This window comes from Trachymyrmex septentrionalis, unplaced genomic scaffold, assembly GCF_001594115.1.
Source record: "Trachymyrmex septentrionalis isolate Tsep2-gDNA-1 unplaced genomic scaffold, Tsep1.0 scaffold76, whole genome shotgun sequence".
In the NCBI taxonomy this organism is placed as follows: domain Eukaryota; kingdom Metazoa; phylum Arthropoda; class Insecta; order Hymenoptera; family Formicidae; genus Trachymyrmex; species Trachymyrmex septentrionalis.
In genome coordinates this window covers 858,773-874,757 of record NW_017305947.1, presented here as the reverse complement: position 1 = coordinate 874,757, position 15,985 = coordinate 858,773, and the positions used below count along the sequence as shown (strand labels likewise).

At 30.1% G+C, this 15,985-nt stretch overlaps 1 protein-coding gene across 1 annotated transcript in view; it reads left to right on the top strand.

Moving 5' to 3' along the window:
* LOC108754132 overlaps positions 1-15,985 on the top strand; it is a 94,439-nt gene that overhangs the window by 63,759 nt on the left and 14,695 nt on the right. The gene's annotated exons all lie outside the window — the stretch shown is intronic.

Sequence of the window (15,985 nt, the reverse complement as noted above, 5' to 3'; positions counted from 1 at the left end):
TAAATAGATAAATTAATTACAGATTATAATATATATATATTCAAGATATATATGAACTTATTTTTCTTTGATTTACACAGATAATGTATTTTAAAAAATCTTGAAGTTGTTTTTTCATTCATTAATGTATATATTTCATCCTGAATATGTAAAAAGCGGTTAAATGTAAAGCTTAAATCTCGTTGTTCACAAAGTGCGTGAGCAGTGAGCACTATGAAGAAATTAAAATAAAATTATATTCCAAAAATATTTTAATTATTACAGCACTATTTTACTCCTTTTACTTTTTTCAATTATTCACTTAACCAATAAACTGGAAAATTCAATCTGTATAAATCATAATGTAATTGATAGGTACTCTAAAATGGTCTAAACAATATCATTATTGTATCATTTCTTAATAATTCTTCATAGTTTCCAACTACATTTCCTGAAAATTTGTATAAATTTTGTGCATGTAAACTAAATCAATAAATGCAGATTATCCAGGATGAAATACTGATCCTAACCCATTTTAATCCATCCATTTTATGGCAATAAATCTGTGATCTATTGTGTTTACCAATAATATTGTATATTTTTAATATGATATGTATATCTAATCTAGATTTTTCACAAATCCATTACTGTAATTTAGAATACAAGATAAATCACTCACCAATACGAAGCGCAGCAGCGGAGTTGTAACTGCACTGGACCTGGAATTAAAAAATTACGCTTAATTAAGAATAGAGACATATCTAGATCAGAATAACATTTAAAATAATTAATATTCTAAAAAATGATTATTTCGTGCATTGAATCATTTTATTTATCTTTAATAAATATTTAATTATAAAAATTACGTAATTTCCGAAAACTTTTTTGTTTCGATTTTATAAATAAAAGTTTAATTCTTACAGAAATAATTCATTCAATTTAAATTTAAAGTGCGTTCGAAGGACTTTGACATATGTATAAATATAAATATTAAGCAACATAATTTCTACTATAATTGTAAGTATTGTAAATAGGTATCTTTTAAAATGTACAGATTCAAATAATCTCTTGAATATATATATATACGAGTAGATACATTATTATATCACAGTGCAAAATAGTACATAAAACTTTTTATGTGACACGCGGAAATAAATGATTAATTTCGCAAGTAACAAATAACGCATAAATAATAAATTACCCCAAGATTGTTCCGCCGTGGCATGATGCCTCCTAGGCCTCCTCTCAGCCACCCTCTCTGTTGCACTCACACAATACAACACTCGCGAAAACGCAATTGATTATAATCGCGTGTGTAATAATCACAGGAGTACGACGGCACTTTTCGCGACACGCACTTCATTGCATTACGACGCAACAATAATGAGAGAAAAAAAATGCGTAAAAAGTCATGACCATCTTGATTCCCGTAGAGTTTTGTAACGACTGAATTCGCGAGAATATCACGCAAGAATATTACACAAGATTCTTTTATCGCCTGTTAAACGTTTCTAATGGTTAATAAATCTTTACTACCAAATAATATTAAATTCGAACGGTACGCAACATTTAGACAAAATGATGTAAGAAGACAAACGGCACTATGTGATCGAAAGATCGATTAAAGTATAACAATTAATTACGACTGATTGCTGTACATTATTCGCACTTTTTTAGAATGCTTCTGATATTCCAATGCAATTTCGGACACCTCATTCGTAATGGAAATCAAATACGCGATGATACTCGGCTCGTATCAAATAATTTAACCATTTATTTCGATAATATCTGTATGTTTAAGTATTACAGTAATCATGAGTCAATCAATCGAGCATACACGTCACTAATTGTTCGCGAAGCAAGTGATTGTACACATCTCCCAATACTTCAACGACCAAATCTTGAGAGATAATACGACGATAAAGCGCGGAATAATAGGGCAATCCCCACTACGCGACCCCCACCTGCGAACCTAACTACGCGATTGATAACCGACGTGATGACTTTGTGTTATTGTTTGCCGTATATCGATCAACGGCCAGTGATGTCGGCGACGCGAACGATTTCCGTTAGTTTATTCCGCATTATTCGTCGAACGGCGATCGTGACACGTGTTTCGAAAAATAATTCATCTAATTCATTTCCTCTCAAATAATTAACAGTTGACTCTGTCCGAAAACTAATTGATTCTTCTCGATTCCAGATGATTATTTGTTACAATAAAGATATCTCTCGTACGATTTATCTCTTATTCATGTTAATCCTTAATACACACCTCATTTTTCGTGTCCTGCGCATTTTTTTTCTTTGATTTATATATAACAATATCGTATATAATTGTATATATAACAATTTATTATAAATTGTTATATACACTTTACAAATATTTTCTAGAGATGTTAAAATGTACATAAAAATTGCTTAATAATTTTTATATATTTGTAAAAATCATGAAAATTAATCCATGACACGAAAAACCCATCGTGTGTAATAAGGGTGCCAAAAACTTTTATTTATAAAGTGTGTACTAAGTGTGTTTAATTAATACAATTAGAATTTCACTTGATGCTTTAATAACATATCGCATATCGTAAATTCGATGTTTGTATAATTTATTTTAATCCTCCGTTCGTGTTTAATTTGCTAATTAAATTTGCTAATTTGCAACTTTGTGAGATCGAATCTTACTTGCATTGTTTCGTAATAAAGTGCGTGTAACATGTAATTGAAACGAAAGTATTGCGCTCGAATATTCTAATCAATGAAGAATCAAGTACGTGTCGCGACGACGGTCGTAAGAATATTCATTTATTTCGATAATATCTATTATAATATCACTTAAGTTATAATAGTCGTGAGTCAATTTATCGAGCATACGCGTCGTTAATTGTCGAAGCAAGTGATTCTACACATCTCCCGATACTTCAACGACCAAATCTTGAGAGATAATACGACGATAAAGCGCGGAATAATAGAGCGACCCCCACCTGCGAGCTCTTGTGCGATTGATAATAACCGACGTCGACGACCTTGTGTTATTGTTTGTACACTCATGCTGTGCGCTGAACCAACGGCCAACGGCATTAACGGTGCGAATAATTCTCCTTATTAATTCCGCATTATTCTTCGGACGGTGAACGTGACAAGTGCTCCGAAATTTAATTCATTTCCTCGCAAGTAATTAGCAATGGATTATCCACGAACTGATTCTTCCCGATTTGAGATGATTATCTATTACAATAAAGATATCTTGTACGATTTCTTGCTCGTGTTAAAAGTCATATTTGATTAATACAGTTATAATTTTACTTGATGCTTTAATAACATATCGCATATAGTAAATTCGATATTTGTATAATGCGATTTATTTTAATCTTCGTCCGTATTTAATTTCTTAATCACAACTGAGATCAGATCTTGCTCGCATTGTTTCTTCATCGTACACTGAGAAAAAATATAGTTAATTTTACTAAATATTTAGTTCAATACTGCCAACTAAACATTATTTTACTTACAGTAAGTAAATATTTGTTCAATAAAAAAAATGATTGTTAAATTAAATTAACATTTCTTGTATCAAATAAATATATCTTTATATTTAATAAATATTTAGTTGGCAGTATTCAACTAAATATTTATTAAAATTGACTATATTTTTTTTCAGTGTAATAAAATGCGTGTAGCGTGTAATTGAAACGAAAGTGTTGCGCTTGATCGAATATTCTAATCATTAATACATATATAATAATAATTAGATAACTGTGCCTTCGCGAGTGTTATATCGAATGCGTGTGTTTGTGCAACAAAATCTGAGAGGAAAAGAAGGCCTGGGAGACATGCCACGACGGAGCAGCGATGAAATAAATAATTTTTATTATATATTTACGCAACAATTAATTTTTTTAATAGTAATTGTTTCAAGGCGTTACTATAATTTGAATATGTTTGTCTTTTTATAATTTGAATATGTTTGTATTTTATAATTCAATATTTCTTACATTACAACTCCGCTGCTACACATCGTATTGGTGAGTGAGAAATTATTATACGTTTTATTTTAAATAAAATAAAATAATTTATATATAATGAATTTGTGAAAAAATGTATGTATCAAGTTAAAAAAGATGCTATAGTAAAAATAAATACATTAGAAATAAGTAACAATATAGCACAGATTCACTGCGTTAAAATAAATGTAATCGATAAATAATTTATCCCGTAGTAAGGATTAGGATCAATAATTTATTCTTCTAAATATATATAAATTTTCTGGCAATACAACTGAAAACATCTTAAAGAAATAACATATTAATAATGTTGTTTGGATAATATTAAATTTTAGAAAATCAAATTGTATATTGTAATTTCAATTTTAATTATTTTAAATTTTTATAAGTTCATTGATATAATTACAGTCATATCTTCATGAATATGAAACATATGGCTTCATACAGGCTTGACTAGTTAGATTTGTGATTTGAAAAAGTTGCCAGTGCACTGTGGCGAAAGAAAAAACGCATTCATCTAAAAAAAAAAAAGAAAAGAAACATCTCAAAAACCATAAATCGATTAGACAGACGCGTGATGTACATGCAAATCGGCTAATTATAACAGATACAAAGTAGCATTCTATCAAAATTATGGACAGAAAGGTGTCCATGCTAAGAATATTAAGTATACATTAAGTATCTATACATTAACTTGTCGCTATTTTTATAACGTCTATCCTTCATTTATTCCTATAGATATCTTGGCTCATAATCGCATATAAAAGCGGAAATAAAAGAAAAATTACAGTTAAATCTTTTTTTTTCGTATTGAAATATCTAAATTAATTATATATTATACTTTGAATTATACCCCTTATCACTCAATGATTAAAAATCATTGTATTAATAAATTTTCAGTTGTTCTTTATGAAATTAAAATCGATAACAACAGAATTTACTAACAAAGTCAAGTTTAGTTAGCTTGATCAATATATGTATTACGAAATTAATGATATGTGTATTATTGAAATATCAATAAACTTAAAGATATGTTTAAAAAACACGTCTGTCTAGCGGCTCCCCCCTGCCTCACTTAAACAAATCTTAATGAATAAATTATATAATAATGCACTATTTGTGCGCTCTCAAAATTCGACTGATAGCCTGCTCAGCCTCCTCACCAAAAAAATTTTTTTAGCTAAACAAAATAAGTGCAAAAATTTTTTTTGCGAATTTTGAGAGCGCATAAATAGCGCATTATTATATAATTTATTCATTTAAATTTAGTTAAGTAAGGGGGGAGGCTAGGCAGACGTTTAAAAACCAGCTTTTTGTAGAGGTAATAAAGCTACAAAAAAGATCTAGAATTAGATAATTGAGTATATATTAAGATAAATTTAGTGGATTAAAATATTTTCTGGAAATAAAATATAAAATTCTGCAAAATTTGAGAAATTATAAAAAAAGAAATTATAAGAAATATATTGTATCTAAAATAAGGAAGTTAATTATTTGTCGTAATATTCTCAAATGTTTGCGTTTCAAAGCAGTTTCTGAAAAAATCAATAATTAACAATAATTCAATTTATACGCAAGTAATTTCAAAGCAAAAATAATCTAGTTCTGTATCGTCGATCAATTTCAATTTTATTGCGGAATTCCGATATACACACGGCCTAGTAAGTAATCTCGTACAATTCCAAAGATCGATGTTTCCTTTCAGTACGACGTATCGTCTCATTTGTATCGGGCGTATTTGCGTGCATACCGACCATACCTCACCTATGATTAGGTTGATCGGCTTTATTTCCTGTTTACACTGTTCCTGGTGGTAGATAATTAAGGGATAAAGGAAATCTCATAGCTTTAGATTCATTTCTCGATTATTCATGTCTAGCATAGAATCGGCTTTTTTTCTGCTCGTTCAGATCTAAAAATACTTATAAGTGAACGTGTTAATAAGGGCAGATCTTTTATCTTCATACACTTCCAATCATCGTGTGATTCCATGAAAAATTTATGATCTGAACGTTGAGTATCAATAAATACTGCATCGCAAATACTATATCTATGATTATAGAGGGATCAATTCAGTTAATGCATAATTACACTCACAAACTGTAATTATTTTATTTTTCAAACCCTACAAACCCTTTAATTATGTAACTAGTTCTCTTACAGAAATCTAATACCGGCCAATGTATTACTGAAAAACAATAATTCATTACTTCTTTGGAGTACTAAAAGCACTAAATAACAGTATTTTTGATATTTAAAATTAAATAAAATAATTAATTACTGTTTTTCAATATTATATATATATATATATATACATATATAAATTAGTCAGTGTTAGATTTCTGTATTATGTCAGGATTATAAAATAAATATAACAATGGCTTAACAAATTTAATTCATTAACACACCAATTAAATGATGCATTTAATTCACAGAAATTAATTTACCCGTATTTTAACGCTTGATAACATCTCGATTGGATTTCGTCTTTTAAAAAGCGTTAAGTAGTTGACAAGCATTCTAATGACCGCCTTATCATAAAAATCACACTGATATTTAAAACGATCAAGTTGTCGATTTAAAATATTTAAATCCTCGCGAGTCTCTAAATTCACATAGGTACGTGTTAAAACTTTTACGAGGTAAACTTTTACAGTATCTTAGTGTGCATCTACATCTCGTACGATATCTAATTATAAAAGCGATTCTCTGCGTTGAAAGATGGACCGAACGATACTTCAGCAATGTAAAAAAAAGTAGAAGTCTATCAATCGTCGATGCTTACATGATTTTTTTTTGCGCGTGCGCAATACTTGTCTCGAAGCACACAGCCGCGGATTGGAAATATCACTCGAAGAACTTGTGTATACTTAATTTCACGATGACATCCTCGAGAGGCATGTTCCCTTAGATCTGTAACAGACACGCGACAAATTTTCCTACGCTCCCGCTGTTTTACGACACGACTGATGAAGACACGAATCCTTCGTCAACTCTTTCGAAATTAGTGAGAAATAATCGAGCAGCAAAAAATGTTTTCACCTCGTAAAATGTTTGTCAATAAAACGCGATTGTCTGTGGCTACTTGATAGTGGCTACTTGTGTGGCCATTTAAATGATAATTCTAAGGGTGAGATAAATTATTAAAAATTAACACATCACAGAAAATTAAAAATCTATAATATTCTTGAAATTGTTCGATGAAAATATCAGATCTTTCGATGAATCAAAAGTTTTTTGTAAATAGAAATTTTGTAAATAGTTTATCGATAAATTATCTATCATGATTTTTTTATTCTCAACTTAAAAATTTTTTATATTCGATATAAATTACACTTCGAAATAATTTTCTGTTCAAATTAATGCCACTGAGAATTGTAATGCTAAATGAACATATTTTTCGCGAAATATTTATTAAAAAAGAATTGACTTAACCCAAAATAGGTAAAAAATACGCTGCAATATAAGAAACAGTAGTAAATTTGCGTTATTCATTCGTACTTCATTAGCGAAAAGTCAGCATAGATTAACAAACGTGTATCCGTGCATCAAGATAAAGTCATAAATAATTATCTGAGCAAAGAAAAACGAAAACGGAACATGATAAGCGGGCATTTTCCACACGCATTCATAAATATGAACTGTCGCGCATGTCATGTCGATTATGTATGGCATTAAAATCAGAGCAGCAGGATGTTATTTAAGAATCATCGCTGCACGCCGCTTTGTCGTGTCGAACGAAGCGGCAGAAGAAGCTATACCCGCGGAATGCGAAACACTCGGCGGTTAATCGGAAGCGTGAAGCACGAAGGGCAGCCCGAGAAAGCCGGCCAGCCATCTGATTATCGGTCTACCTGGCCTACCAGATGCAAATGGATCACTCGGAACACAAGCAGAGGAAGTGCCCGCGCGCGAAGCAGATATTACGTTAGGTCGAAAATAGATCTGAAGGCCGTTTGACCACACGTTGCATCCCTACAATACTTTGTTGTTGTCATTGAATACACGTGCTCACTCCGATCGAACTCACTTCGAACGCTGTATAATTATTGCTTTAAATATGAAAAAATTTCAATACTATACTGCGGCAAAGATCATCGAATAGGATTTTGTAATAGCGAATCTTAGTGTACAAATCGACACACATTTAAAGACAATTGATCTAGACCTTTCAGATCTTTCTATGTATATGGAGTAAAAAATATTGAAGACTTGGAGAAATCTGATTTTTGGATTATGTTACATATTATAAAAATTATTGCAACTATAGATACAGTTACTACTACTTTTTCTTTTGTGACTGTAATGCAGTGAGTTCTAAATCTCTAAATTTTTATATAAATATTTATCGAAATTAATAGTTCGCGGAATGCAGAATGATTATAATTTTACGAATAAACTTCTCGAGTAACAACAATCGTCAAAATTTCCATATACATATTATAATTATATGTTATGTCTTACGGCAATTTTTTTATCGCATAAAGCATCAAATATCTTAATAACTGAATATTTAATTAGAATATCTATTTATACAAATAAGATCTATTAAAATTAAATTTTAAACTATAAATATATAATCCATTTGAAGCTCAATTGCCTATTGCCTCAATTGCTTGTAATTCTAAAACTGCTGATGATTCAATATCTTTTTGGCAAAAAGAAATCGAGAGACAAGATATGATTTTTTTTATCTAACTGGATATTAAGTTCTTTAATAGCGATGCCATTAATCGATTTTTACACAGTACTTTCAAAGCAAAATGAAAACATAAATTGCATCTAAAAATTGCAAAATAACCTCGCTTGGAATATGTACGTAATGCAATTGCGTGCTGACGGTCGTTGATCGAAGAAGCTTTTTTCATTCTCGGTATTATCAGGAACATTAATAATTGCACTTGATTGGCCGCGGACAAGATGATCCACGAAGTAGATTTCAAAGAGCGCATTGCACTTCTACCTGATTGCAATCAAGTTCTCGTACAGTTTCTGCTACGTGGTTGCACATAATATAGATGATACAGAATGTATTTATTATAACGCTAGAGAGATCTTGAGATGACTATCTTTTATACTTATTAATATTATCAATTTTTTATTCAAACTGTAATATATATATATATATAGCAGTTGAATCTAATATCTAGTGCAATTAATAAAAAAATATACATATTTGAATTTGAGAATAATTTTGAAACATTGATAGAGTTTGATTCTCTGATAAGTATTGATTGCGTTAATACTTCCATAAAAGATTTACTGCATTTTCTATAATCGCTTGATCTATCAAATAACCCATTAATAAAATACAAGATAAGTGCAACAGGAAAATATTTTGCATTTTCACAAAATTATCGCTATATTGCTTCAAATTACGGGAAATGTGCAATTTACTGGAAACGATGTAATAATAATCAGAATTCATTACATAAATCCAAGTAATTTATGTCAATGAACTGTTTTAACTCAATCTTATTTTTTTTTTTCAAACAAGAATTTATATTCGTTCTTAATTTTATTTATTCTGAAAACAAGATTTGCATTAACATATTATAAGTAGTACTTATATACATTACATTACTTGTCTATATAAAGACATGTTATTAAAATTGCAAAATATAAATCTAAAAATATAAATTAAAATTGCAAAATATAAATCTAAAAATATAAATTAAAATTAAAAATGAAATATTTTTCATTAATTGCACTAGTTAGTCACAATACGTATACTAAATAAAATATTCAAATAGTTTGAAATAATTTTGTATAATTAGCGTTATAAAGAATCAAACCTATAGTGTGAAATTTAAAGGAACAAGAATTTCTAGTATAATATATTTTTTTTGAAAATTTAACAATGGTTAATATCTATCACCATGATTTTTTATTAAGTGTACATGGAGATCGTTCTATCTTTTGTACAAGTTTCATCCTTATGAATAATTTCGACATCACCGGTGTAAATCCTCAAGGCAACTTACGCCCATCTCTTCCTTCCTCTAAGAACCTAAACGACCGACGCATCGTTTCACACCTCACCGGCAAATTGGATCCGCTGAAGAGTCGTGTCTCACCGTCCGACACCGTCGCGGTTTTTTTGCGGTTTAAATCGAGGTCAATTTGAAAGTTAAACGAACTCTCGCGGCGGGTACTCCTTTTTTCATGCGGCCGATCCCGAAAATCCCAATCTAGATGGACGTAAGGTCGGTACCTTTGATGGCGCAATCACAACGAGAGGCGCCATTCCACGTGTTCGGAACGTTAAATATCTGCCTTGTTATCGGGTATTCTTCGTCTTTACCGCCATTCGCACGCTCTTCGTAGCCAGACAACATTGTAAATCTTCATCGTTACACACTCTTATGCATCGAACATAAAAAATAATATTCTCTTTGTGTGATTGCTTATCATAACATTATATATTAAATTTGCAAAAAAAAATGCTAATCGATTTTTAACTATGAATGGAACCTGATTTTCGAGTTTACGGAAAATATATTAATACCATATAAAAAACAATAAATAATAAAGTAAAAATTCTAAAATGATACATAACTTTAAATGAAAATAGTTAGTCATAATATTTTACGATTGTGAATTTCTTATCGTGATCTCACAACGGGTAATTATTTTTATTTGAAATAAAAAATAATAGAAATGTAGAGCATTAATAATGGCCACATCGTCACTGCGCCTCTCGCGAAGCAATCGATCTTTTTTTCTGCGTAAGAGCAGGTTTGCGTCTTGCAGTTTACATGTGCAGAGTCGTCCTCGCATCGCCTCTGCAGATCTCCGGAAGATCGCTTGATAATACGAGAGACGCGACGGTGCCGATTCAGAGCTATCTTATCGAGACTGTTCTCGTAGACGCCGGAAATTATTAGGTGTATCCAATAAACGATTTGACACTTGTGATTGGACCAAACGTACTCTCCTGGAAGCATTCGTTGCGTGTTAAATGAAAAATTTCTCTTACATGGTCGAGATAAGACCGCAATTTCCTACTCGATATTGATTTTTATCCGAGATTCGACTCTTTATCATTTCGATAATTGATTTTCGTATTTAATTGCATTTCAACATGATTTTCTTTTTAGATCTGTACAATTGTGAGAAGGCTACATAACAGAATATATTATTTCTCTTTGCAAAAAAATATATGTAAATGCGATATCATCGACATTCACATTTGCGACATTGATAATTTCCCAGCTCGAAACGATTAATAATTAAATTATTTTGATTGAGTTGAGCTTGAGGATAAAATGCAATCAGATAAAATTTTGTTAATTACTTCGACTTCAATTCAATAAAATAATAAAATGTAATTCCATCGAGAATTATTTAATATAATTCAGGTTTAAAAAGAAATAGGAAAGAAAGAGTAATATGATATTAACTCAAATTCATATATTAACTCAACTCTTATCTTTCTTAAAATATACTGACGAATATTACTAAAGTAAAATAACTAAATTAAATTATTTTCTATGTTCTTTTTTTATATTTATATATGAACAGTTCTGAGTTTGACAGTTAATATAAAAATAAATATGCATTGTCATATTCCGGAATAGACGTAACGACCAGATGCTAAAGATCCGCGTGAACAAGCAGATACATCGAAGACAGGTCGCCGCTAATAAGCATACTGAGCAGAATTATAAAATGCCACTAAGACGAGATATCCGCTAGTTATTATTCACTGTTGCTCTCGTAACGATTGCAGAGCTCGTTGATTTTCCACAATATGGTGTACGGAAATATACGACTGTCGGCCCATTACTTGCACGAATGAAATGCGTAATAAGTATAATATTATTCGAGAATCACTTGAACCAGTTTTCACGAATAGCTCATTATTGTTGTACATGCCAGCTGTGATTACTAAGACAAGTATTCGTCACGAAGTTGTCGGCCTAATCAAAATGCATTAACATATCTGTTTGTATGTGCAACATTATATACGTATGCGTTATATGCATAAATTGTATAAATTTATACTATTGATTCTGAGTTAAATCTAATACAAAATTCTTGAAAAATAATTGAAAGTCGCGGAGTGCAAAAATAAAACAAGTCTATAATTTATAAGCTCATTTAAAAATAATTCAGTTTTTATTTTAAATAAAATGAAAATTATAAATTTATTTCATTTCGCTTTCTTGTATACAGCTGCTATGTAACTAAATTTCTATATAGTTGCTTGAAACAACAAACGCGCATATGTTTCTGCAATTAATGAAATTAATTTTCAGATTTAAGTCTCGAATAACAGAAAATTGTTACAAGAAAAAACTTATAAGATAAACGTGAAGTAACCATATTTTTAATTCAAATCTGAGAGGTACTGTAAAAAATAGCTAGTACTTAGACAATTTTACATACAGTAATCTAATGACTATCCGATACCTGCTACTTTGAATATGATTTTGCTTTTAAATTCTTCTGGAAAATGGTTATGGCAAATAGGCGGGCAATACGAGTCAATACGATGTGTTATTATGGAAAGAGAGGACTCCCTTCTCATAATTTTCCAAGAATAGAGAATGTTTCCGAGTTCACGTTTATATTGCTAAGGAAAATTAATCCATAATTATTAAAAAAAATAATTAGTTGATTTATCCATTGTTATTGCAATGTGCAGATTATAATGTCAGATTAACCAGAAAGTTTAATTATATTCTTATTAGAATTAATTTTGGATAACGAAAAAAAAATCTTAAAATATTAAAATATCTTTGGGATTTATTATTAATTTATATTTATTCATGTGAATTCTTATTCTTGTTTATAATTATCTTGTTACAACTAGAATTAATTTCTTAAAGTTTTTAATACTAAATTTAATCGCGTTATAGCTAAATATTCAATTTTTTTCTTACTTTTGTAAACAAATAACTATATAAAGATATGTATATAAATTACGTACATAAGTACTTACACTGATAATCAGAAAAATTAATGCATAAAACGCTCCAGTTAATTGCTAGAAGGTTAATTGCTCAAAATTTTTTACAACTCAATCATGTTTGAGTTTCCTACATAATTACTCTGATGGTTGCTCATCATGCTTGAATTTCCTACATAATTATTTTAATAGTAAAATAAAATTATTTTCAAATCTATATTTACCTTAATTTTTAGATACTTCAGCAAAATCGTTCTTTCCGTGTACGTAATATGAAAGATAGCTTAGTTTAATATCCATGCAAAAATAAATATCAAACTTATTATATTAACATCTGATCGTCTCAATAAACTCGTCACTATACACAGCAAAGGAAAGAACTGTCGAATAAATAAATCCGCAGTGCGCTCTGCGTGTCGCGAAGAATTACGACGCCTCAACTTCTTGCTAATAAACAGGATGAAATTTGCGTTAAGTACTTCCCGACGTAAAGTTATCTCGCGCTTTTCATCGTATAAACATACGCGCGAGAAGAAATAAATTCGTTTTGTAACAAGGTGCATTAATAAAGGTAAAAGAAAAGTGATAAAAACCGCGTAATTAAGTCAGCTTTAGCAGCAGTATTCGTGTTGTAACTTCTATCCATTTGCGAAATTATGATAAAGAAATGAAACAAGAAAGCTTCTGAATGAAGATTGCCGCGTCTCGTTAAATGCCTCAAGCTCTTTTTCAATGAGGTAAAAAGTCCGAGGTAATATATTCACATGATTGATCATGATAAATCTTCGTACGAGAAAACTCTCTCCTCTTTCTTTTTTATTCTCGTATTTATAAATTAAAAAATAATCAATGAAAAATCGATTGATTTTTTAACATTTCCATAATAAGTGAAACATCACTTTTGTTCAAATAAATAACACATACTTGTTTTTTTTTAACTATTAAATCTTATAGCTTTTTTAAAAATATTTAATATCTGTGTTCTATATTTTCCATAAAGTAAATATTAATTTTTTCTAAAAATTGCATAACAAAAATTTCTTGTTTGTTCAATTTTATTCAAAAGAATACGTAAAAAAAATTGACCTGATTACCCCAATTGAATTATAATTGATTTTCATGTGATCCATACGAGAAATTATATTGTACTAAATTATACTGTACGAAAATTGACAGTAAATTGGCCCGCTGATTATCTCGCATTCCTGTTGATAAGATCTTTTCGAATTCGTGCATAATCATTGCATAAAGCTTAGCAACTTACGGTTTGGAGATCCGGCAGCTAAATAAAAAGTGTTGACTTCTTCGGTAGTTACCGGTAACGATACATTGAAAACGATGATGTGAAAAACAGAACAAATAATGTTAAATATGGAAATTAAATTAAAAAAAAATTATTCATAGTAACTTTTAAAATCTATGAATTTAATTCTATTTTTTAATTATTCGATTATTTCAATAACAACAATCAAACTTAATCAATTTTAATTCAAATTTACCCGTCAAGAAATATAGTTTTCACGTTTACTTTACTCTATATGGGTACATATGTATTGCAATCGATGAAGAGTTACAAGCAATAACTGCTATAAGCATTACTTTGCCGGAGGGATTGGTGTAAGCGCCACGCTTCGTTTCATCGCGAAGACAGCTCGATGGTTATTGTTTAAGCAAACGGATAGTTGGAAATAACCACAGGGCAATTCGTATTATATGTGCGCGAAAATACGTGGATCAAAGTCTAGTTGATATGACACGTGGCATCATGGGCTACTATGATTGTTATTTGTTATTAGACATTTTTTAATTTATTAATATACGTATGTTGTAAAATTATATGTTAATGTATAAACTTTATATTATTTATTTGTATCAATTATGACCTCTTTAATTTTATGAGATACCTAACTTGAAATTGTTAATAATAATTTTGCCTATTTAAAATAGCGAATTGGTCAGACTTTGATCTAAGTATTTGTATGTAAATTGGACCACATAAATATGATGAAGGAAACTCTTAGGAAGAGCATCGCATCGAGATAATATCGATGCCCGCGAGGTTACGGCTGATTTCCACAAGAAACACGGGCTTCGGCTAATTATCTTAAATACTTAATTTATATCCGGTGGAATTCGAGGCCTTTTGCCGCGCTCGTGCAACTTCAAAGGCGGATCTCGGCGAATGGAAATCGGAGGTGTATAGAAATCTCGTTACAAAGAGAGGGCCGCGGAGATTAGGTTGGATAATGTTTAATTGGAAGTTTAGTTACACGTGCGGATGATTATTCGAGATATCGGATCACGCTTTCAGTGACCTTTTTAATCATATTGACGCTATTCGTAATCCTTATTTCAAGATCGTCTTAACTCTATTTGCAATCTGGGTCTGTTTTACTACAAGCGAAATTTTACTCTGAATTTTCATCTTCATTGTTGCTTAAATTTTAATTTTTATTAAATAAAAATTTTTATATTTGAGTCAAAAAACCTATTTGTTAATGTAATAAAAATGTTGAAAAATAATCCTAAACTTTTTTCAGAAAAAAAAAAAAATTAAATTGAACAAAAAGATCTTATAGATTATAGAGGGGAATAAAAATATGATCGCAGGCAGTCTTAAATAATATATCTTAAAATACTATAATAGCTTTGATACATGATATTTTAATACTATACTTAAGACAAAAATATAAAAAAATTTCGTATTTTATAAGCCCAAAATTAGCCTGAATTAAAAATTAACCAAGAACTTTGTATGTGAAATAAGATGGATTAATTTTGATAAAACATATTTGCGAAGCTCTCGTATGATACGCATTTGACCTGAGATTCCGCTATCTACTTCCTGTATCACTGAAATTACGTCCTACTCTGACAGAGATGCTTATCGATGTCATAAAGTAACATGCCGCGAGATTTCAAATCGGATTATACTATCATTCCCACGCAATAAAATGCAAATCAATGCATAACATCAGGCACAAAGTTATCGGTATTGAATAACCATTTCCCACTGTTCGGGTTTACATTTGTGTGTTTTTTCCGTACAACAACTTTTAAAGCCGATTAATTGGCTGTAGGATAC